The 25,302-nt window shown below is 45.1% G+C and overlaps 1 long non-coding RNA gene across 3 annotated transcripts in view; it reads left to right on the plus strand.

Moving 5' to 3' along the window:
• Positions 1-25,302, plus strand: part of LOC147692455 (uncharacterized) — a 115,914-nt gene that overhangs the window by 85,652 nt on the left and 4,960 nt on the right. For all 3 annotated transcript variants that reach the window (XR_015300033.1, XR_015300035.1, XR_015300034.1), the window contains one exon: positions 6,070-6,182. This is a non-coding gene — a long non-coding RNA (uncharacterized LOC147692455). The remainder of the gene's footprint in view (positions 1-6,069; positions 6,183-25,302) is intronic.

Genomic DNA, 25,302 nt, shown 5'->3' on the forward strand with positions numbered 1-25,302 from the left:
TTTTTTTGGGGTGCTAGTGGGTAATTTTAGAGTTCAGGGTGGGTGTGGGTTTTATGGTGCCAGTGAGTAATTTTATGGTTCAGGGTGGGTTACGTGTGGGTTACGGATTGGGGTGCCAGGGGGTAATTTTAGGGTTCTGAGCGGGTATGGGTTTTGGGGTTCCAGGGGGCAATTTTAGGGTTTAGGGTAGGTATGGGTTTTGGGGTGCCAGTGGACATTTTAGGGTTCAGCGTGGGTGTGTTTTGGTGTGCCAGGGGTAATTTTAGGGTTCAGGGTGGGTATGGGTTATGGGGTGCCGGGGGGAATTTATGGTTCAGCATGGGTATGGGTTTTGGGGTGCCAGGGGTAATTTTAGGGTTTAGGGCAGATGTGGGTTTTGGGATGTCGGGGGGCTATTTTAGGGTTCAGGGTGGGTATGGGGTGCCAGCGGGGAATTTATGATTCAGGGTGGGTATGGGTTATGGGGTGCCGGGGGGGAATTTATGGTTCAGCATGGGTATACGGTTTGGGGTGCCAGGGGTAATTTTAAGGTACAGGGTGGGTGTGGGTTTTGGGGTGCCATGGGATTAATTTTAGGGTTCAGCGTGGGTATGTGTTTTATAGTGCCAGGGGTAATTTTAGGGTTTAGGGCAGGTGTGGGTTTTGGGGTGTCAGGGGGCAATTTTAGGGTTCAGGGTGGGTATGGGTTATGGGGTGCCAGGGGACATTTTAGGGTTCAGCGTGGGTATGTGTTTTGGTGTGCCAGGGGTAATTTTATGGTTCAGGGCAGGTGTGGGTTTTGGGGTGTCGGGGGGCAATTTTAGGGTTCAGGGTGGGTATGGGTTATGGGGTGCCAGATGGGAATTTATGGTTCAGTATGGGTTTTGGGGTGCCTGGGGTAATTTTAAGGTTCAGGGTGGGTTTGGATTTTGGGGGGCAAGGGGGAATTTATGGTTCAGCATGGGTATGGTTTCTGGGGTGCCAGGGGTAATTTAAGGTTCAGGGTGGGTTTGGATTTTGGGGTGCCAGGGGGTAATTTTAGGGTGTGGGGTGGGTATGGGTTTTGGGGTGCCGGGGAGGGATAATTTTAGGGATAGGGTGGGTATGGGTTTTGGGGTGCTAGGGGTAATTATAGATTTCAGGGCGGGTATGGGTTTTAGGGTGTGAGGGGGTTAATTTTAGGGTTCAGCGTGGGTATGTGTTTTGGTGTGCCAGGGGTAATTTTAAGATTCAGGGTGAGTATGGGTTTTGGGGGGCAATGCATCAAACTAACAAAAATGTGTGCTTTAATTGTTGTCCAGTTTCAAATGCAGAATTCACCACATTTTTTTCTCAGCTTGACCTGAGCATTAACCGATCCTGATTATCTGCCATTTTAGCTCCGCCCAATTGATTTACATTAGCCACGCCCCTTCATCTGCCATGTTAGCCCCCCCTGAAATTAAGACCTAGTTGCGCCCCTGGCTGTAATTCAGGTATCATGTGTTGCGCTTTTCCTATAACTTTTAACCTTGCTGAATGGCTGAGCTGTGACACATTATAACAATGTGAAAAAAGCGCTATTACAAATACATCTCCCATCGGAGTGCTCACAACGAATATACCCATCTTCATTTTATACTACAAGAGTGCTGACAGGCACAACCTATATCTTCAACTTAATTTTTCAGTATATTTTCTTAAGTAACGCATTGATATTAAGCGCACAACAGCGACATGTCCGCAGGAAGTCTAATTTACTGAACGATCAACGCACAGTTGATCGTTCAGTAAATTAGACTTGATTTGAAGGTTGATTTATGGCAGGTAGGCAACTAGAGTACGCTAAGAAAGGCAACATTGCCATCTGCTGGAACGACACTGAAAACACTCTCAAATGAAATGTCAAGATTGGTGTCCCAAAATTTGGGCAGTGCAACAATAAGAGGGGAGCGAGTTTCGGGTTCGCCACATTACAAGGCTAATCGTCAAATTGGGCTGTGATGGATAAACAGAACAAGGTTTTATGTTTTCTGCTGCAATGATTACGTTCTGTAGTTCACGCAACATAACTGATATTTGGCACAGTTCTGATGATGCACGCTACTGACCTCTATAATGACAGGAAGGTCTTTACCCCCTACTATTCACCTTTTCATGCTGCTTTAGGGCTTTACCCAGGACTTTCAACCCGTTGTATGGCTTAGTTTTTTAAAAAATAGCACTGTGCTGCATTATAGTGCTATGAGAAGTGTTTTTACGTGCCCAGGACTAGCCACGTTAAGCCACTTTCCTTTTTCTTTTTAGCTATGCTGCCCTGTAGTTGTGCTGCTGTACAACATGGCTAAAAGACATTGACAAAGCCAATAGCTCACATCAGCGAGACCTATTTGCTTTGCCACTGCTTGTCTAGCATTAAAATGTAGAAACATTTCGTTTTTTGGGGGGGAATGGAGAGGGGGTTGATTGTGAATTGTGTGCAGGTTACTTGCCTACCAGAGTAGTTGGATTCATAAAAGCTACAAATGCCTCAAGACTGTGCCATTATATTGCAGCTGTTCTCCATGACAGCTGATGGAGCAAAATCAGACGTCAACTAACATTTTGAGGAAGAAAAACAAATCTGTTTGTTCAACTATATGACCACCATCATTTGTATATTTTTTATTGCGGGAGGTTTTGCTATGCAGGATGCTTAAAGGTGATGTTTTCACCACATTTTTGAGTTCTTATTTTAATTGAGGTGTAAGAAATAGAGGTATTCGTTGAGGGTGAAGAGTACCCTTCTCAAGTAATAGCCGCAATCCTTGTCAAGGTCAACGACTAAAGTCACTGAATAAACCGGAGCTCAAACACATTGTTGCTATGGCACAGAGCAGACCGGTTTAATTTGAAGGCATTGTGTAAAGTATTTATGCAGTACCAAAATAGTAGACACAACACAAGAAAAGTTGCAAACCAGGTTAGAAAAAAGTCAAATGTAATAAATAATATATTAGAATGATAAAGTCCAATAAGGAAACCAGAGTTATGAATTTTTAAAGTTAAATTTAAAAAATGGCACTAAATGCATTGGGCGCCAACAGCAGTCATCTGGTTGCGCTTGACACCTTAGGCGCAAGGTAGGGATAACTAATGGAGCGCAGGTTGGATTCAGAAACCAGGTTCTACCTGGTCTTACATTTTACATTCAGGTTTGTCTTTCAAATGGAAGTAAAATTCTGGGAGTCAGAATATGACCAAAGAGGGCTCCTTGGTGTTGGATTGCTTCTGGATGAGGTCCCAGTGAAGCTTGTGGCATTGTTTGATACGAAAGCTCCGAGCAGGAGAAAGTTGAATTTCATGCCCAAGCAAGGGCCCCGCTGACCTTACTTTTAGCACCTTCACCCAGTGAAGATTTCTACCTTCACAAATGCTCACTTTGTTGGAGCTCCGATGCTTCCAGCGGGGCAAAACTGCTGGTTATAGCTGAAGTAGGTCCGCAAGTCCAGATACATTCCTCACGAAATCCCACTGAATGGGGATTTGCCTCTGCGGAAGAGCTCTGAGCGGGAGCAACCTAAATCTTTGGCCCAGCAGCAATGCATCATTTGATCTGCTTGGCAGGGTGGTTCTGGTTCCCTGGAGGATCTTGAAGCAAAATTTTTAAAGTCCACAAAATACAAAAGATAATAAGAGTAGTACATTTTACCACTAACTAAGGGTCTAGAACATTTGAAACATTACTTGAGCAGAGCAAGATTCACTCAAGGAAAGGCCAGCAGCCGGGTCCAGGGCAGATCTAGTTGTAACTGCTCAGCTGGACAGATGCAGAAGTAGGCCTCTTGTATCGTATTGTATTCCTGCAGCTTGAACAAGAAGTCATTCTTATGACACCTGGAGCACGTCTTTGTTCTAGAGAGCAGGTCTAGTCTTCTAGGGACTTCTTAGGATACAGACACCACACCCTGTTTTGTTCCTCCACAGGCCCTGAAAGTGTTTAAAGGAGGGTACTGTGGGATGTTTCATTTATGCCCAGCACCAGGCAGTGGTAGGGCGAAACTCCTAGCCACGCCCTACCTTTTTGGGGTAAAGGTTCCCAAGGGAAACCCCCTGTTAACTTTTGTGGCATTTCTTGTGTGCCCTACTGCAAACAATCCCACAGTGCCCCTCTCTTTCTAAAATTAAGATAGCAGATTTTTCTTAACCTGTGCAGAGCTTTTGTTCATATCAGAGATGTGGCCATGGAAGCGAGCATCCCCTCCTATGTGGTAACTCTAAACAATTTCTGGTGGCTGCTCCCCTCTCACTCTGAATGGTGCCTGGCTGAGGGTGGGGCAAAGGAAGGGGGCAGGCTGAGATATTGGCTGCTTCTGATTGTGACAGGGTAGGCCTCAAATTAAGTTGTTTGGCTCAGCCCAGTTTATCCTGCTAAGGGAACACCTTCCACACACAAAGCCTTTTGTCTCTGCTCTTGGAGCACAGGAATGTTCATACCTCATCAAGGGGGCTATTCAGCTGCCAAGTGATAGAGCTCAGGCAAATGTGCTTCCAGATGCTTTAGGGCAGGGAAAAGGTAGCTTTGTAGAATTATGTTTTCTTTAAGTTAGTACAAATTCCATTCTTCCATTACATTTGATAAATGACAATTAAAAGATTTTTTTCAATTATATTTCTAGTTATCGAATCCGAATTAGCATTATTGTAACGTAATGTTGCATCCCTATACAAAAAACACCCAGCCTTGCCACAGTGAAAATGGCTTTTGAAGCTTTTTTATAATGTCACCTTAAACTTTTACATGTCTTACTTTTAAATAATGTGCACCCTGCTTTATGGGCAAAAGGGGTGAGTTAAATATTTAAAAGGAGGGGTTTGTACTGTCAAAGGGGTTATTCTGAACAGTCAAATTTACAGTTCAAAACGGCAATGCCAGGCTTAAAATAGTAAGCTAGGCCTACAGGCCTGTGTTGACTGTCACTGCTTGTGTGTAGCACAATGGGTGCTGCAGTCCACTAATGACATTGCAAGCCCCAGGTACACTTTGTACCATATACTAGTAGCTCATAGGTAAGTTTAATGTACCAATAATGGGTATACCAACATATTGAAAAGGGGAGCACAGGCACTTTTCCTCTGATTAGCTTTCGTAAAGAGCAGAGTTCTATAGCAAGCACAGTTGAGGCAAGACCACATCAAAGATAATAATTTCCTGCATGAGGACTCACTAAAGAAACTTTTATGGGGACAAATACTAAATGTTTGTCTGTTGGATGGGGGGAGTTGGAGTATTACAATTAGGGCTGGCTATAATTTTCCTGGAACAGGTTATGAAGCCTTAATTGTCCACTGTCCCATATATCAAAAAGGAATTAGAGCTGAGCTGAAGGAGCACAGGGTTCAGGATGTGCAGTGAAGAGGAAAGGTGGGAGTGACCTTTGGAACTTAAATGGTTGAAGAAGTAGTGTAGAATTTTCCTAAAAGCACACGTGTAATGAGTGAAGTTCATCTGTCTAAATTTCATATGGTATTACTTTTGGATAAAAAGACTAAATTCATGTATTTAGTTCAAGTTGCTATGCCTATGTTTAATAATAGTTAGATTCAATTAAAAATGAGCACTTTAAAATGGTTATAACAATACTTTTCCTTAACAAAGTGGGCCACACACAGGTGGTGATACCTAGAGTACTAAGATTGCAGGAAATTCATTTTTAATTATTCGTTTGAAACTCGCTGTAAACAGGCTTTCCCCGGTTCGGCTACCTACTGATCGTTTGAGCCAGTGTAAAATCACTTGCAAGGTCCATTGTATTTTAACTATATAGCTATTTACAGTTGTTTAAGAGTCTTTTTAACCACAATTCCCCTAGTGAATTTGAAAAAGTATTTGAAGTGAACTATTTGAAAGGGACGTTTATCTGTGCCAATTATTGCCATGGGAAGATAGCTTTTTGATTTTTGTAGGCGTAATCTGGCTTTAAGAATGATCTGAATGTCTGCGTCCATTTGCACCTTCGGCAGCTTTTTTGAAAAAATGGAAATGGGAATTATTTTGACCAAGAGGTGTGTTTTTGTGCCTTATGGCTACTGTTATGACAATTTGTGGTCATCTCTTCTGTCCCTGGCTAGAATGGCGATGGATATGTCGACAGGGATTCAAAGATGCAGAAGATCACAGCAGCTATTGAACGAGCCCTGAAGATGTAAAGTCTGGCCATAGAAGGCCTGACTTTTAAACAAAGGTAAGTGTGGCATTCTTGCAATAAGTGTATGTGTTTGTGTATGGAGTGTCACTTAAGGGCTGTACGAAAGTCGAATTCCATGTTCTTGGTGGGTTCTCAAGTCTAAGTACTTCATGCTACTTAAACTTTATATATCATGTAAATAAAGCTACCTGTTTACACCCTTGAGTCTATCTACAACATATTTTAAAAGCGGCATTCAAAGGGTGAAAGTGACCCCTATGAGATCACAAAAGCTTAAACTGACCTGAGAGTGAAAGACAAACCAGAAGTGCCAATAACTTGTCATAAACCACTCAAGTAATTTATAGTAATTCAAATGTCATAATCTAGAATAAGGTGAATATTGGAAAAAAACAAGAAATGTATATTGTGCATCCTGTAGTCTGCTTGTCTCCTGCTTCTATTAAATTATCAGTGTCCTGTTTTATTGTATTGACTGAATGATTGATTGGTATTTTCCCAAACTTCTTGGAGACAAACCATTGTCCCCACATGCTTAGAAACCTCGGATGATTGAAAATTGGAAAAAGAGAAATGTCTAGGACAAATTATTTTTAATAATGTCTTCTGTGTCAGGACATTAATCTAATCCAGTTGCTAAAAAATGAGTGAAGATACACCCTTCAGCTAAAATGAAGACTTATTGATCTGAGCTTGAAATGTAAGATTGAGCTTCCCATCAGAAGTGCAGTACATGTGTGTGACTGTTTTTCAAGTAGCACTTTTCGAGAGTACACATGTCTGTTCAGAACTCTCCCCGTTCTCCGAACCCCCCCCCCCCCCCCCCCCCCCCGACCAGTCAGATTTACCAACTCCAGGCCAAATCTGGAGAAAAGCAATGTGGTATAAATTGCCGTTTTACTTTATTCTGTTGGCCATAATCTACATGTTGCAAAGTCACCCTGTGCTCTTTGCTGACTGATGCTGGTGGTAACTGATTTTGACTGACCCTGGGCTTTGCCTAACCAGGCCCAGGGCCAGTACTGAGCTGAAAGGAACACATTAGAATACAGTTAAAACACCCAAGATACACTGTTATGATGGGGTACCCCTGTTTTTGGCATGACCTACCCCATAGGTCCCTGTTAAATACTATGGCAGGGGATTGAAACAACTACTTTGAAGTCCCCAGTACCCTGAGGCATGGCAGTTTAGAGGCCAGCAGCTTTTTGCAGAAGCCGAAGGTCAGTTTAAACATTATACAACAAGAACAAGAGACTCATTCCACTTCATCCGGACAAAGTACTATGTAAATAAATTGCACAATGTATTTCTCAGTTTATCAATATTCCATTGTGAAAAGCTTCACACGCTAAACGGAGGATTTTAGCGCCATCAGCGAGACAGAGCGGCTCACCTTCTTCTTTTCCCGGCACCAGTCTACCTCTCGGCGCACCCGCTTCGCGGGTGCCCCTTCGCCTGTTTGAGGAGGGAAAGTCATCTCTTGCCGGTTGCGAGGAGCGTTGAGGCAGTAAGGCGGTAAGCGGCACCGGGCGTGTGGCTGCAGCGGGGCTGCGAGCGTGCAGGGACTTCAATTCCCAGAAGTCCCTGCTAGACCGACGGAGAGCTTCCGGTCCGCTCTCCCTGCTGGCCCGCCCCCCGCCCTCCTGAGGCCTCAAAGCACCAGTTTCCAGCCCAAGCGAGTGGGACACCATTGTGAAAAGCTTCACACGCTAAACGGAGGATTTTAGCGCCATCAGCGAGACAGAGCGGCTCACCTTCTTCTTTTCCCGGCACCAGTCTACCTCTCGGCGCACCCGTTTCGCGGGTGCCCCTTCGCCTGTTTGAGGAGGGAAAGTCATCTCTTGCCGGTTGCGAGGAGCGTTGAGGCAGTAAGGCGGTAAGCGGCACCGGGCGTGTGGCTGCAGCGGGGCTGCGAGCGTGCAGGGACTTCAATTCCCAGAAGTCCCTGCTAGACCGACGGAGAGCTTCCGGTCCGCTCTCCCTGCTGGCCCGCCCCCCGCCCTCCTGAGGCCTCAAAGCACCAGTTTCCAGCCCAAGCGAGTGGGACACCATTGTGAAAAGCTTCACACGCTAAACGGAGGATTTTAGCGCCATCAGCGAGACAGAGCGGCTCACCTTCTTCTTTTCCCGGCACCAGTCTACCTCTCGGCGCACCCGCTTCGCGGGTGCCCCTTCGCCTGTTTGAGGAGGGAAAGTCATCTCTTGCCGGTTGCGAGGAGCGTTGAGGCAGTAAGGCGGTAAGCGGCACCGGGCGTGTGGCTGCAGCGGGGCTGCGAGCGTGCAGGGACTTCAATTCCCAGAAGTCCCTGCTAGACCGACGGAGAGCTTCCGGTCCGCTCTCCCTGCTGGCCCGCCCCCGCCCTCCTGAGGCCTCAAAACACCAGCCTACTCCCGCAGCGCGGGACGCAGCCCGGGCTAAGACTGGGCAAAGACAGGGCCGTTTTAGGCCGTTTTAGGCCGTTTTAGGCCGTTTTAGGCCGTTTTAGGCCGTTTAAGACCGGACCGGGCCACACCTCTTGGATTTTTTTTTTTTTTTCCTTTTTGAGCTTTCCCTGCTAGTATACTTGATTTTTATATATTTATTGCAATATCTCTTCCTCACAATGTCATCACGTGAAACTAGGAGCAAGGCAACTAAGATCCCCAAAAAAGCAACGGGCACCTTAGATGACTTTATCACCAGGACTAGCCTCTCCATTGATAATGAAATAACTAAACTCCAGCACAAAGTATCAACTGAACTCGAATGTGCTAGGAGGCTTTCAACTGAATTGGCGCTCAGGAAAAAATCTTCCCTAGGCAGCATTGCCTCCTCTAAAACTCCTGAACGCATTTCTGGACCAAAACCAATCATAGCCCTAGTCGAGGTGCATTCAATAGCAGAGGAATCAACTCCCTCTACCTCCCATGAATCACATGGGACTTCAGCTAGGGCCGAGTCAGGAAGCCCATCACAGTTGACACTATCAAAGGAGAGTGCTGAGGTCCTTTTAGATGGGGCGCCATGTAAGTCATCAGAAGAGATGATTCATAATGTAAGCACACCATCCACCTCTAGGAAGCCAGAGGAAGCAGAGTCCCTCAAAAACAAATCACCTATTAAAGCACCATCAAAGCACAAAAGAAAGCGCAAACATCTAACCGCTTTCGCTAGGAAAAAAGCTAAAGTAGCACATAGTCATAACATCAAGGGTGGTACTTTAAATATTCCTATTGTAACATCCGAGATCTCCTTACATGATGTAGCATCAGTAAATGCAGACAATACTAACAACAGCATAGTTGAACAAATTTCCATTGCTATGTCTGATCATTTAGGTAGTGAGGGGCAAAGAGTCTCCTGTGACACAGTAGAACAAGACGGTGGAAGAGAAGAATTTTTAAAAATAGTATGGGAGACGCTTAAGAGATTACTCAAACCATTGGAAATTAGGTTAACTGGAATTGAGAATCAACTTCTTGAGGTTGAGGAAAGTGTTATCACTCTTTCAAGCATAAGTCTCAACTGTACTGAAGCACCTAGGGTCACCCAGCAAGTTCCAGTCCCCGTCCCGGTCACATCAAAAAATTCACATATCAGTCCATTGGACATGCAGCAAAAAAAGGTGGGGGTAGCAAACAATACAAACACTACTCCATCAACTAGCACTAAAACCCAACTGAATCCAACCCCCTCAACTTCTACAGCTGTAAATACCACTAGCAAACCTATGCAGAAAAACCAGGTTCACACTAACACTCTTCTACCACAAATTCCTTCTTCCTCTCACTCCTCCAATCAGAGTGTACTAGCTCAAAATAAACCTCAACTTAATCCCCCTGCCTACCCCTATACTACTCCTGCAGGCATCCAACCCATGCCTGACAAAACCACTGCAAATGTCATTCATAAGCTAAACTACCAGTTTAATCACACTCGCAATAATTTTAGAGGAGGGTACATAGATCTACCACCAGACGCTAGTACATTTGTAGCTGTTCTTACAGGGGTGCCAGAACTGGATAGTCAATATGAAGAAAACTTCCAATCGCTAAAAAATAAAGTGATTTTTTGGCTAAACAAATATAAACCCATTCCAAACCAGATGAAAAGTAAGATCCTTATGGTTAGGAGGGTACCATGGGTAGGGCCATCTGTAAAATCAATCACGGGCGATTGTATTGTCATATCCTTTGAAGAACCCCAGAGTGCTGAACAAATTTGCAATTGGAAATCATATGGTATGAATCCACCTATTGAAGCCAGACCTCTATCATTTTTTTATCCTCCACCAAGACCTATCCACCACGGCCCCAATTGGAACCCTGTTAATCAGTATTATGGCAGTGCTCCCAACTTGGCTAGACATGGTGATCATAACATGTGGTCTGGTACTCCAAACTTAGGCAGATATGGTGATTACAATATATGGTCTGGCATCCCTATCTCCAATAGATTTAACTGTCTAGATGCTGTGGATTGACTTGCCACTGTGCCATACTGCATTTATGAACTATATGATGCCTTTTGTAGATTGAGCGAAGGTTATCCCAAGCCTGACTTTGTTTATGAATTATATGATGCCTTCTGTAGATTGGTCATTGGCTATCCCAAAACAAAAAATGTCGTACACTTGCTTGATGATGACCTGTCTAAAAGGAATATGCTGCATAGGTCCAAACTAGTACCACAAAAAAACGGAATCATTCAACATGTCTGAGAATGTACGCTATTGCACAACGGAGGGTGGTCGGGATGGGAATACAACTACTGCAGCCAGAGGAATAGTAAAGGTTGCAGAAAAAGTCATAACAAATTTGCAAGTTGGCAACCGGCCCAATCAGTGTGTAGTTAATTCCAGCCCTGCCAACCGGAGTACTGATCCTTGCTTACTTATCCTATCGTGGAACATCGCAGGTGTTCATAAGAACCTAAAAGATCCTGAGTGGGCAAATTACATTGACACCAGTGATATTTGTCTACTGCAGGAAACCTGGGCCATAGAAGTACCTCATCGGGTAGGATACAAAACCTTTGGCATTAGGGCTGTTCAGTCTGACAGAGGAAGACCATCAGGGGGTCTACTAATTTGGCTAAAAATCACCCTGGCCATGCAGGTGGAAATTGTGAACACAGGTTCTCCGGACATTTTAGCCCTAAGGGTCACTCCTCCGTGTGGCATTGAATGGTTCATCGTCAATGTCTATAATAGACTGACCAGTCACTCAAAGGTGTCAGCAACACTTGAGGCACTGGAACTCCTGTTGAAGAATGTAATCGGAGATATCCCGGTCATTTTGGGAGGAGATCTAAATTGTAACTTTGAACCCGTTCTGGGCATCTCTGAAGTGTTCGAAGATGAGGATTCAGCATATAATATTCCCCAGCTTGAAACCACCAAATTTGTCAAATATTCGACATTGGCCAGCCAATTACTAAGACTTTCTGCGGACCACGGCCTTAGAGCAGGTAATGGCCGACTCCCATCGGACCTGCAAAAAAAACCCACCTTCTCTAAAGCTAAAAGCAATTTAGATTTTGTACTTGTTTCTCTTAGCATTTGGCACTTTGTGATAGATCTGGAAGTTGTAAGCAGGGGGGAAAGTGATCACTACCCATTGGAACTTTACATCAACAAGAATATGGTTAGTGACACCACTTTAACTACAACTGAATCTACCCAAGTCAGCTTATGTGAGGACGTCCATATACACAATAATGGACGTGCAGTAAGATGGCCACGTGTTTTGGCGGATGGTAATGCCTTAGCATTGGTTTATTCTCTTTTTGAACAAACATTTGCACATATAGTTGACCATGCCTTCCTACCGGAAACCTTTGATCATTTCATTGATCTACACAAAGTCTTTTTTTCTGAACTAAAAATGCTTTTATCAAAAATGCCGAAAAAGAAACAGCAAAACCACAGAATGGCCAACCACGGAAAGTTATGGTATGGTCATTCGTGCAGAACTGCCAAATCAAATCTGTTGCTTGCCATTAAAACCAAGTCCAAAGAAGAAGTAAAATCTGCAAGGGTGGAATACAAACGTATATTAGAAACATCTAAAAAACTCTGGGAGGAATCAATTTGGGCTGAAATGTTACTTGCTGCAAAAACCAATGACAATGTTGGCTTCTGGAGACTGGTGGCCAACGGGGGGCATGCTGGGAGAGCCGTGAAAGATGTATTCCTGGATGAGATGACCTGGGTAACCCATTTCACAAACCTCTACAAACAATTCGATAGCGAAAGCCAATGGAGCTTAAGGTCCTTTTCCCCTACTGAACCCCTCATCTTTACATTGGAAGAGACTGTAAGGGCGATCAACGACCTTAAAAATTCTAAAGCCCCTGGCCCGGACAGAATACCGGGGGATCTCTACAAGCACGAAGTTGATGTCTGGGCCCCTTATCTGAACCGTTTGTTTAATGCCCTATCGTCAAGTTGTAATTTCCCAGACAGCTGGCGGGCAGCGGAGGTTGTGTTAATATTTAAAAAGGGGGATAGAATGATACCGTCCAACTACAGACCAATTAGTCTGATGGACACACTCCAAAAACTATACGCCAAACACCTCCTGTTCAGAATTAATGACTGGCTTGAAGCTACGAAGATAATTTCCAAATTCCAAGCTGGCTTCCGGAGTAAGACCAGCACAACAGACCAAATCTTTCGATTTTGCTGTCTGATTTGGAAATATGTACAGTTGAAAAAAGGTCATCTGTATGTAGCCTTCGTTGACCTGAGGGCTGCATTTGATTTAGTCCCACGGAGTTTACTTTGGAAAACCTTGCAAGAAATTGGGTTGCCGGGATGCCTTCTAGCCCAAATAGTTGAGCTGCATGCTGATAATTTTGCTAACATCAGGTGGGGCCCCAACGGCGAGTTGTCTCGCAATATTCCCATTGAACGTGGGGTTCGCCAGGGATGTGTCCTGGCCCCTACCCTATTCTCCCTGTTTATTAATGATGTCCCTGATTATTTAAATGCTTGTGTTAATGATTCACCGCAGCTTAATGGAGTAAGGGTGCCTGCGCTGCTTTTTGCAGACGACACTATACTTCTATCCCAAACAAAAAAGGGCCTTCAGGCACTCCTTAATTCTTTCAGCTGCTATTGCCAGACAAAGGGCTTGGAAATTAATGCAAATAAAACAAAATGCATGTCATTGAATCCCAGTATGCCAGACAGAGGGCTTTTGACTCTGAACAACCAAAAACTAGATACTGTGGATAACTTCTCCTATTTGGGTGTTGTACTAGATTCCAAGCAAAGTTGGAAACCCCAAATTGAGAAAAGTAAAATAACATACGCCCAAAATGTCAAACCAATCTTATGCAAAATGAATTCTAGTACAAGCAAAAGTGTAACCCCGGTTTTAGAACTTTTTAAATTTAAAATACAGTCTGCTGTACTATATGGAGCAGAGATATGGGGCCCATGGGCAAGGAATAGCTTTCAAATTATGGATAATAAATTCATGCGGGCTTCTGTGAGGGTCCCCATTAGTACACCCCTTTTACCACTCCAACTGGACTTAAACTTTAGGAGAACAGATCATTTAGCTATCTTAAGGCCATTATTATTCTGGGTTAGGCTTTGGACTACCCCCGAGTTGATAGATTACAGAAATGGCCTGCAAGAATTGATGTTGCTTGATTCTTTTAACTCCATCACTTGGCTAGTGCACATTAAAAAATGGCTTACACTTTTGGGCCTACATTCAATGTGGGAGACTCCAGACAAAATGCCTACTTTTTCTAAACTAGTAGTCAAGCGAGCTTTCTGGACCCACATTAGCAGGGAGCTAGTAGATGGAGTTAGTGCTGGTTCAGCAGTCCAGGCTTTTCTATTATTCAAGGACGAGCTTTGTTTCGAACCATTCCTGGACGAGATAGAGCCACCCATTGCAAAAACTCTTTTCCTAAAGTTCAGATACGGGATACTCATGCTGAATTACAACACTGAAAGATGGGCACAAAAAAGATTGGGAGCCTTGACTGTTAAAACCAAGTGCTGCCCCATGTGCTCCATTGACTGTCCCGAGAATGAGGTACACATGCTCTTCGTTTGTAGTGCATATACGAAACAGAGAAAGAAATGGTTGAAACCAATGTGTAACCTTCTGGGGACTAGGTCCTGTTTAATAGCCTTTAGGATCATGAAAAGCAACTCAACCCAGTTTATTGTATTTAGTATGAGTAAATTTCTATATTCTGTTTACATAATTCGAAAGAAACAGGGACATTGTCTTTGAGTTGGAAAGTGTACACGTTTTCTTAACCCTTGCATTTGTGATAATTTTTTAAACATAACTTTTTAATGAAATATAATGTGTGATCTTCCATGTAAAAATGAATTGTAAAAATGAATTGTAAAAACTACTCCTTGCCCGTACAATAACTCTTTTTTAAAAAACTGTCACATTAATGTTGATTTTATATGTTTGTACGTGACTTTTATGGCCAAAATGGCCGAAATAAAGTTATAAATAAATAAATATTCCATTGTCTTTATTCCGTTGATTCCAAACAATTTTCTCACTTTTCACCCCTTTTTTACTCCTGCCACATGAGGCGGTATTTGTATAGTAAAACTTCTTCTGAAACAGATATGCCTATCTGGGCCTTTTTCCGAAACATGCTGTATACAAAAATCATCCTTGATAGTGGATGCCATAGACCCAATGCATTTCAGGCTATCTGCGCCCTTCTTCAGGGGTTCACTAAAATTGTAAAATATTCACTATATTACTCGAAACAATCGTTTTCCCTCGAAGCGCGCTATTTGCCAAAACACATCGTGCACTGAGACACCTTCAACAACAATATTCATCATCCCTTATGCCGCTTATCCTAACCCTCCCCTCATACATCATTAAATGGTGACTTTTACTTCAACTAAAAGTACTTTCGTGTTGTTACCCCTCAAGTACTTGATATCGGCGTGTGAGAGAAACAGACGCCATGAAGGAGTAAACGAGGCAGTTTTATGAAGGTACGGAGGACTTCAGTACACTGAAGATAGTTGGAGTAAAAGTCACCATTTAATGATGTATGAGCGGAGGTTTAGGATAAGCGGCATAAGGGATGGTGAATATTGTTGTTGAAGGGGTCTCAGTGCATGATGTGTTTTGCACACATAGCGCGCTTAGAGGGAAAACTTTTGTTTTGAGTAAAAGTACGCCATGGATTGTTTAGTTTTGAAATCCGACTACATTTGAGACCGTTCCAGGAATGGCTTTAACAGCAATGGTCACAGGCTACAGGGAGCTGGGAGGACTTTGTGGTTGTCACGCAAATAATACATCAAGAGATGGCGTGTTGGAACAAGAGAAACATAACACAGGGAAAATCATTCACACAACCAGCTCCATCAGTGACCATCACAACGGATACATCCTAGCTGGAATGGGGAGCGCACATGAAAAACCTCAAAGTAAGAGGTTTGTGGAAGCCTCAAGACAGTCAAACACATCAACTATCTAGAATTAAGAGTCTTCCTAGCGTTAAAGGCCTTTCATGAGCACCTATACGAAAAGAGTGTTGATTCTAACAGACAACACCACAACGATGTTCTACATAAACAAGCAAGGAGGTACTCACTCAGTGATCTGTCATCACCAGCACAGGACATTTGGAAATGGGCTATTCCGAAACAAATAGACCTAGCAATACACCTCCCAGGAGAGGACCATGTGGAAGCGGACCGACTGAGCAGACAGTTGTCACCATCCCACGAATGGGAGATCAACCACCAGGGTTTACAGAAAATATTCAACAAATGGGGGACACCGCAAATAGACTTTTTTGCAACACCGCACCGTGCAAAATGCCAACACTTCGCATTGAGACAAACGTGCAGTCAATCCCTAGGGAATGCCCTATGGATAAGTTGGTCAGGGACATTTGCCTACGCTTTTCCACCGATACCACTGCTACACAGGGTACTGAACAAGTGCAGAGCCAGCAACATGATGCTGATTCTAATCTCACCACAGTGGGCCAGAGACGGACCTGGTTCTCACAAATAATGGAAATGGCGCAGGGCCCAGCTCACACGTTCCCAAAAAGAAAAGATCTGTTAAGCATACAAAACGGAAAGGTGTTGCACCCAGAGCCGGAGAGCCTCAACTTGGCGGCATGGCTCCTGAAGACTTAGTTTGCACACCTCAAACTGCCAGAGAGCACTAGAGCAGTATTGCGGGAGGCATAAAGACCTACCACAAGAAAATGCTACGCAGCCAAATGGAAGAGATTCTCGCAATGGTGCACCAAGGAGAAACTTCAAAACAGGAGAACAAAGGAATCCACAGTATTAAAATACCTAACTCGTCTACTGCCAAGCAAGCGAAGTTGCACCTCTCTGAGTGCACTTGACAGCAATAGTAGGGTACACAAGGGGAGAAACAGGGAGAAGTTTCTTCACCTCACTAGTGGTAAAAAGTTTCTGGAAGGGGCAAAAAGAATAGCCCACCCTAAGAGGTTACCACTGCCAGCATTGAACCTCAAGGTGGTACTGGCGCAATGAATGAAGGGGCCGTTCGAACCCATGCACAAGGCCACACTCCATATGCTCACGCTGAAAACCGCATTTCTAGTGGGGATCACTTTACTACGAAGGGTAAGCGAGCTGCAAGCACTCACATACAAATACACAGCAACAGGATTGTAATGAGAACGTACCCACCCTTCTTACCAAAGGTGGTTTCAAGGTTAAACATCAATCTATACAAATTCCAAGGTTCTCCCAAAAGCCTACAACACACGCAGAAAGAGCATTACACACACTGGATGCCAGAAGGGCAGTAATGCAATACATAGAACGGACGAAGGAGTGAAGTAGACTAAACCGCTTTTCGTCTCCTTCGCCACCAGTTTTCTGGGCTGACCAGTAACCAAGAACACTATTGCAAGGTGGATTGCACAAACAATATAATACTGCCACAAGCAAGCGGGGCAGGAATTGAAAGGCACTACACAGGCTCACTCAACAAAGAAGTGAGCCACCATAGCGTTCCTAGCAAGCACACCTATTCAGGACATCTGCCAAGCAGCAACGTGAACGTGGGCATCTGTGCACACATTCACTAAACACTACTTTGTGGATATTCAAATGAATAAGGAAGCTCTAGTGGGACAGAAGGTCTTACAACACATATTCAGGAATCAGAGCTCCTCTTCCACCCAGCCACTACTGACCTAGCAAACCACTACAAAATCTATGCACAGCATAGTGAATTCCAGAAAGATTCACGCTGCAAAATGAATATTTTCTTACCGGTCTGTATAGTTTTGCAGCTTGTAGACTTTCTGGATTCACTAGCGATCCCACCCTCCTACGCCAGAAGGAGCCAAGAGGAATGGGTTTCACAGACAAACACTCAAACAGGAACAGAAAAAAAGATGGCGACCGCAGGAGGGAGCTTCTGCCGGAAGCACGCAGACAACACGGAGGACACCAAATGGTGGTACTTCAACGCCCACCCTACCTGGGCCGAAAAAAGAAAAAAAAATGAAAATATGACAATTCGGGACCCAACCACGAGATGGCGGAATAATGCACAGCTTAGTGAATACAGAAAGTCTTCAAGCTGCAAAACTACACAGACTGGTAAACTAGTCAATTTCACGACACTCCACTGTACAGCACTCAATTCTACTGTTCGACACCCCAATATACTGTACAACATACTGCTCCGCAGTACTTCACTATACAATACACCATGCCACTTAACGCTTACTCCACTGTATGCCATGTCAGACTACTGTTCCACACTAGTCTACAACGCTCCTTCACTGTACTGTACAAAACTCCACTTAACGACACTCCAATAAATGACACTCCGCACTACAACTGTAAACACATTTTTATTTAAAAAAAATAGAAGCCATTAACAAAGAATGAAAAAAACAGTTTGAAGATCATTTATATTTGGAAATAGTATTTTTTTCTCAACAAACCCAACTTAAAATACACAAACATTACAAATTGTTAAGTTAGAATTATAACTTTAATTTACCCACCATCTTCAAATTACTGTAAGTCGTGTACCTCCGAGAAAGTCTTGTCACCTCACTCTCTACTCTACATTAACTATAACTCTTGCCTTTTCCATGTACTGCTTATACTCTTGTATACAACATTGCTTATAGCATGTGAAATTTTAGCAACACTTCCAACATCTCAAATGATGTCATCATTCACAACACCGTGCATGGTAGAGTGATAAGGTATGGTTGATGCTGATTTGTTAGGAAGCTGAAAGGAGTGTATATAGAGGTGCTCTACTTCCAACAACTTAAAGGTGTTGGATAACTTGTAAATGAAAGCTTTAGAATTTCTAAAGCTTCTGTTTGTTTGGTTGGTTAAAGGAAAAACTGTTTTCTTACTATAATTATGCTTTAAACATTGTTTTTGTAGTATATATATATTTACAATTGGGATATATATATATATATATATATATATATATATATTTTCGAGGCATATGAGCTGCAGATTACATACTGTGCATAGATCGCCACCTAGTGTTGGGCCCGGATGTTTGCAGTTTGTTTTTGTCTGCAAGAGTTCTTTGGAAGTCACAAGATAGGTGACTCCTCCTTTGGACCACATTGCGCATGGGTATCCGTTCCATCCTCAGATTTTTTTTTTCCCCCATCGAGCTCGGATGTGTTTCCTGCGCTCCTGTTTGGAACCGAATTACCATCGGCACGCTATCCTCACCCAGTTTGACGGTATTGTTTCGATCGCGCTCCCCATCAACGCAATTCTTCACCACTTCGAAGTCTTCGATTCCGGCCGTCGACTAAAGCCTTCGGGCCTACCTTGGCCTTAATCTCTGGCTCATGGAAAGGACGCCATTCAAGAATTGTCCTCGATGTGGGTCGAAGTTTCCCCACACAGATCTACAAGAGGTGTGCAACCTTTGCCTCTCACCGGAGCACGAGGCCAAAGACTTTTGTGCTAGTGCCTCTTTCGGCTCCAAAAAGACAATTTGAGACCGAAGAACAATGGCTCGCTTGTCCGCTTCGATCCCTGACAACATCTTTGAAGAGGGCGTCGACGTGCCAGAACACCAGCGGGCCAAAGAAAGTGCCAGCTCCTCTTATGCCGAAGACTCAGACGTCGAAGACTCAGACATCGAGGACATCACTCCAGCTCAACTGGTCGTAAGTAAGACAGTCGACCCCCAACCCTTCCTCGACACCCTCAAAAAAGGCTTTGGTCACACCCTCCCCTTCGGGCCTGGGTGCACACTTAGACTGCTTCCCACGCCCTGCCTTCGGGCCCGGCAAAGAAGCCTACTAAGCCTTTAGGCGGCTCTGGCTCGGGACAGCCTATTTCCAGTGCCAATCCCATACAGAAGAAAAAGCCATCTTCCTCCACCATGCCGACCACTGCTCCGACACCTAAGCACCCGGTGCCGAAGACTGGCACCAGGTCATCTATGCCAAAACCGCACTTGGAGCAGAGTAAAAAAACACCTAAAGGTCCTGACTCGCACGCTTCGGAGCCGAAAATACACCCGGAACCGAAAAAACACGTTCCGGTAAGACATTTCGAAAGGTCCTACTTCTAAGCCAAAAGACTCTAGACCAGCTACTGAGTCGGTGCTAAAAAAACATCGAACTGGAAACTTAGACGCCGAAGGACCCGCCCTACACAGAAGAGCTTTTTACACCAGCTCCTACTCAAAAGACTCTTGTAAAGGATCCCAATACTGGCCAACTAGCTCTTGGCTCCAAGAAGAGACCACTAGAGGCGGCTGCTCCTCCTCCTTCAAAGAAGAGATATTGCAACCTCTCCATTAAGGGTCCCTTCTCTACCACCTCCCCATACTATTCCTCCCACTACACCACCTCCACCACTTCATTCACCCACACCATCCACTAACCCAGATGATGTAGATACAGACTCTGACACAGGTGGGGGTGCACATGACCCAGTCGGGACCAATAGTCCCGCTCAGTCACCTAGTCCATGGAATGATTATAACACCCCTGATGTGCCTTACGTCCCCCAAGACGATGCATATCCTTCCAGGCCTTCCCCACCAGAGCACACAATAGGTTTTACCCTACTAGTCCAGAGAGCTGCCCAGTATCATGGGGTTGACTTGCACACCGATACTGTGGAGGAAGATTTCCTATTGGACACTTTTGATAATACACAAAGGTCAGCTGCCTTTCTGCCAATGCTTAAAGGGGTCATTAAGCACACAACAGAGGTATTTAAAGATCCTGTCAGGGCTCGGGTCCTCAACCCTCGCAATGAGAAATACAAAGTTTCCCCTACAGATCCAGTTTACATTAGAAGTCCAGCACCACTAGATTCTTTAGTAGTATCTAATGCATCAGGTGAGGCCTCACCACCAGATAAGCTAAACTCCTTGACGCCTCTGGTAAGCGCACAGTTTCACAGGCAGCTAACCTATGGCGCATTGCCAATACTCAAGTGCTATTGGCAAAATATGACAGGGCACATTATGATGAACTAGAATCCATAATGCAGCATCTACCAGATAAATATAAAACCCGGGCCAATGAATTCATACAGGAAGGTAAAAATATCACCAATACTTCCATTTGTTGTGCCCTAGATGCCGCAGATGCTGCCTCAAGGGCAATTAATACTAGTGGCTACGTATTATAGACTTATAGCCTGCCGTAGCGGGCTATACTGGCTATTAAAGGCCAGCTGAATCGTTAAAGGCCCGAGCCGAAGGCGAGGGACTTTAACGAAACAGCGGGACTTTAATAGCCGTATAGCCCTGCTACGAAGGGCTATAAGAAAATTCTGCCACTAGAGGGCAGAATGTTCTAACAAATTAAACAGAGGGTTCTCGAAGCTCAAGGGGATATAAATCCCCTCTAACTTCGAGAAGCCTTTGTAGAACATTGGAATGTTGCTCTGCGGGCCTTTACCGGCCCGTAGAAGCAGAGAGCACTCCATTGTCTGCAATGGAGCTCCCAACATTCCAATGTTCTAATTCAGGTTTTAAATCTGAAGTGCAAAATCCCATCCTCAATCAGCCATTTGATGAGAAACACCTATTTGGCCATAATGTCGATGTATCTTTAGAGAAAATGAAAAATAGACACTGACACAGCCAAATCTATGGGAGCCTTGCAATTGCAAGCTCCCAGACGTTCTTTTTGTCGCTCATCATATAGAAGCAACACAAGAGGCTACGCCTCCGATAGCCCCTCCCCTTCCTATAAAACCCCTAGTCAATCCACATTCACTAAGGGCTACCAAAGAGGGGGTTATAGGGGTAACCAGGGCAGGGGCAAAACTAACAACTCTTGCTCTGCCTCCACCCCTACCCAGTGATTTTCCTCTGCTTCCCTCCCCACCATTCCACTCCTGTGGGGGGGGGGGGAAGACTACAACAATTCCTTCCTGCCTGGACCAACATCACATCAGACAGGTGGGTGCTACAAATTATTCAATCAGGTTACTGTCTAGAACTAACCTCTACCCCCCCCCCCAAACATACCACCCAAACAGCGTCCAATGTCCCATATCTATCACTGCTAAAGCAAGAAGTAATATCCTTGCTAGAAAAAAGTGCAATAGAACCAGTTCCTCTGCACCAACAAAACAAGGGAGTTAACTCCCTATACTTTCTTATCCCAAAGAAGGACGGCTCTCTAAGGCCTATTCTAGACCTCAGACCGCTAAACATATACATATAGTCAGAAAGGATCTCAGCGGGGATAATGGATTGTGCTGTAAATGTTTCTATCGACCGGTTTCCGTAATTTGGCTGGGGCTGCAGTACAAAGACAACCGAGATGGCGGAGAGCTACTTCTTTTCTCCAGGAGGTGCAAACTAAAGTCATCGATAAAACTTATGATTACGAACCCCTCTTTGCCCAACAAATTGATGCTCTACAAGCAATAAACAAGGATACGGACACAGCAAGGCATTAGGCACCCTACAATTTAAAGACAGCCTTTTCGTGGAGTTCGAGGCTGCAGCTTGTCTTCCTTTCATGGAGGTTACAACCAGTATAAGCAATTGGGACAAGAGCATCTAATGAATGTTTCACTTATGAAAAAATAAACCTTTGTTCCTGGTGAACAGAGTTGTAACTGCTTTGTGGTGGATTGTTTGTGTAAAATTTAAGGTTATAGGTACTATTTCGACCCTTTCTCGAACGTACTGTTGTGAGAAAGTGCCATCTTTCTTGCATTGGTATGCCCCTGCTTTTTTCGGAACTGCTGATGCGCTTTGACTGAGTGTGCCCTGGTTCCTGCCAACCAGGTACCCAGGGCCTGTGTTCCTTCCCTAAAACGGTGTTGAAACTAAAACCCAATTGGCACCTCTGGCCACCTGTCAGCCCCTAGTAAATGGTACCCTAGGTGCCCAGGGAAGACCACTGAGGGCTGCATCACTGATTGTGCCACCCTCAGGGGCCCTGTACCCTGGCACCCACACACTGCATTTGCAGGCTGAGTGCCTAAGTACAGAACTAAAACAAGAGTCGGCCTGGCACACATCCCTGTGTGCCATGCCCACAGAACCCACTGCCCTGGCATACTTCAGTCTCCCCTCTAGCTGGGTGTCCTATGCCAGAGGTGAGGGCACAGGCACATGAGCCCTGTGCCCAGGCGCATGAGCCCTGTGCCCCTACAGTACCCAGGGCCATTCCTGGGCACTGTAAGTGCAGTGATGCCATTTAAGAGTATATGGTGCATTATGAACTCCACAGCACCATAATGGCTACACTGAAGACTGACCAGTTTGGTACCATATTTCTCAGCACATTAAACCCGCACTGATGCCAGTGTGGGATTTAATGTAACATGTGCGAGAGGGTGTCTTAGAGATGCCCTCCAAGACCCGGACCTACAATCCACGTCTGGGCTGAGTGGCTGCAGAGGCTGCCACACAGCAGACATGTTGCTGGACCCCTGGGTGGAGAGCCCCCGCTCTCCTGGGCCTGCAACAAAGCACATCCTGTGCGAGGTGCTATGTCTCCTCCCCCAGGATGGACCGGGGGAAGCTTCAAAGGCCTACCGCCTCAGAGCTTCTCCAGACCATTTGCTGTACCCAGCAACCAGCCTCCCACCAGTTCTACCCCCACTTTGGCGGGAAGACTGGCAGGAAAAACTATGTCCGGAAGGGGATGTGCCATCCTGTGCCAACTCCACCTCTCAGGTGGAGGAGGCGAGGTGAAGCACGACCCTGGGCTCCAGTCATCTTGTAGATGGGGAGTCCTGCCCAATCCCAGCTAGGCTCCTGCCCCCCTCCCACAGGAGAGGAGCAGGCTAGGGAGTGTGCTCACCCCAGGACAGGGACCCATTGGTCCCTGCCCTTGCCCTACCTGTAACTCCCCTAAATGTAGTATTTAAGGGCTCCCTGAACCTTCCAAAGAACCAGATACCAAAAAGATCAAGAAGACCCGCCGCGCAGCTGCTAACAGGACAACAACTGACTTGGCCCCAGCCCTACCGGCCTGTTGATCCTGGAACCTGCTCCTGCCTAATCCCGGCGACCTCTGCGGACAGCAACCTTGGGACACCCAGAGGACCTGCCTGCCTTGACCCTCTCGAAGTTTGGGACTTCCTACAGCAGAGGCTCTGCTGCAACAACCCACCTGGTGCCAGCCAGGAAGCTCCGGACCAGCCCACTCTGCACCAGCCAAGCCCAGGCCGGGCCAACCCAAACCAAGACCACAAGGACGTCCCACCGCCAACTGGGACCCTAAGTCCAGTGTACAAAGACCCTTCTCAAAGAACCAGCCGACGCCTGCAGACTCCGAACCAGGGGCCACCCCAACCGCGACCAGCTGAGGGTAAGCTTATCCGACGCCCTCCTGTACCTCCCTTTGGGGTACCTACCTGTGCTCCAACATCCCAACTTACCTCTCGAAGTGCTGGTCACCCCTGGAGCGTCTCCGTCCCCGAGCCTGCAGCCTTTGTTCCCTTTTCAGGATACTCATTGGATAACATTGAGCGCCTGACGGCTCAAAAGCACCCTGCACCCAGCCGCCGAAGTGCCGCTGGCTGTGTCCTCTTTGTCCTATCCTACTGCCCCCACCCCCTTGCCCTGAGCAAGTTACCTGGAGCCCAGCTCCCAGAACAGCGTGGCCGGCTAGCCAGCAGCCACCAACTGAAGGCCCCCTTTCCCTCATTAGATACCATTGGGCCTACCTACCTCTGCACCCGGCCGCCCCTGTGCCGCTGAGTCTGAACTAACTGTACTTACCTGACCCTGGGGGACCCCTGAGTCTATGCCCAGAACCTTAACCTCACCAACCAAGTGCTCGCCTGGAAACCGGTAACTCACTTAACTGCCATTGGATAACATTGACCCATTTTGACTCTAACATTTTCTAAGTGTGAAGTTTTGAAAACTGAAAATATTCCTATAAAATCAGCCAAAGTCCCAATTCCGAATTACTCACCTGTGATCAGGAGAGAAGCCAGTACTGTACCTTTCAGCCCAGTACTGAACCGCAAAAGTAATCCCTAGCGGGTTTACTAGTAATCTATATTTTCTCCATAGAAACCCATTGCCTGCTTTTCTATGAAATTTCTTCTAAGTGTCTACTTTTGAAAAACTGCAAATATTCTTTAAAAATTGTACGAAATACCGAAACGCAATTATCTACCTGTTTTGAGTTAAGCCCCCAGTGCTGGCCCTAGGAGATTAGTGCTGGGTTACAAAAGTAACGCAATCGTACTTCACCTGCAACCTGAATTTCCTCCCATTGAATAACATTGTCAGATTTACCTTGAAAAGTTTCTAAGTGTGAACTTTTAAAACTGCTTTATATTCCTGAAAATACCTCACAGTAACTAAAACGGTTTTGCTAATCTGGTTTCAGCTTAGACCCCCGGATTGATTCTCAGATCTAGTCCTGGAGCTACCAAAGTAATCCATAGAGTAATCAACTGTACTTATCGATGAAAAACCCATTGAACTCCATGCTAGACTGTTTCAGAACTGTGTTGCTTACTGTTTATACTGTAACTATTGTGTGCACAACCCTTATTGCTTCCTTGCAAAGTAACTACAGGAGAATACTTATATCGAGAAAAGGTTATTTTTATAACTGCTGGTTCTAAAAATAAAACAACTATATCTTTGGATATACAAACAATTGGCCTGGAGTTCAGCTCTTGAGTGTGTGAAACCTTTGGCTGACTGA

The sequence above is a fragment of the Lissotriton vulgaris genome, chromosome 9, assembly GCF_964263255.1.
Source record: "Lissotriton vulgaris chromosome 9, aLisVul1.2, whole genome shotgun sequence".
Lineage (NCBI taxonomy): Eukaryota > Metazoa > Chordata > Amphibia > Caudata > Salamandridae > Lissotriton > Lissotriton vulgaris.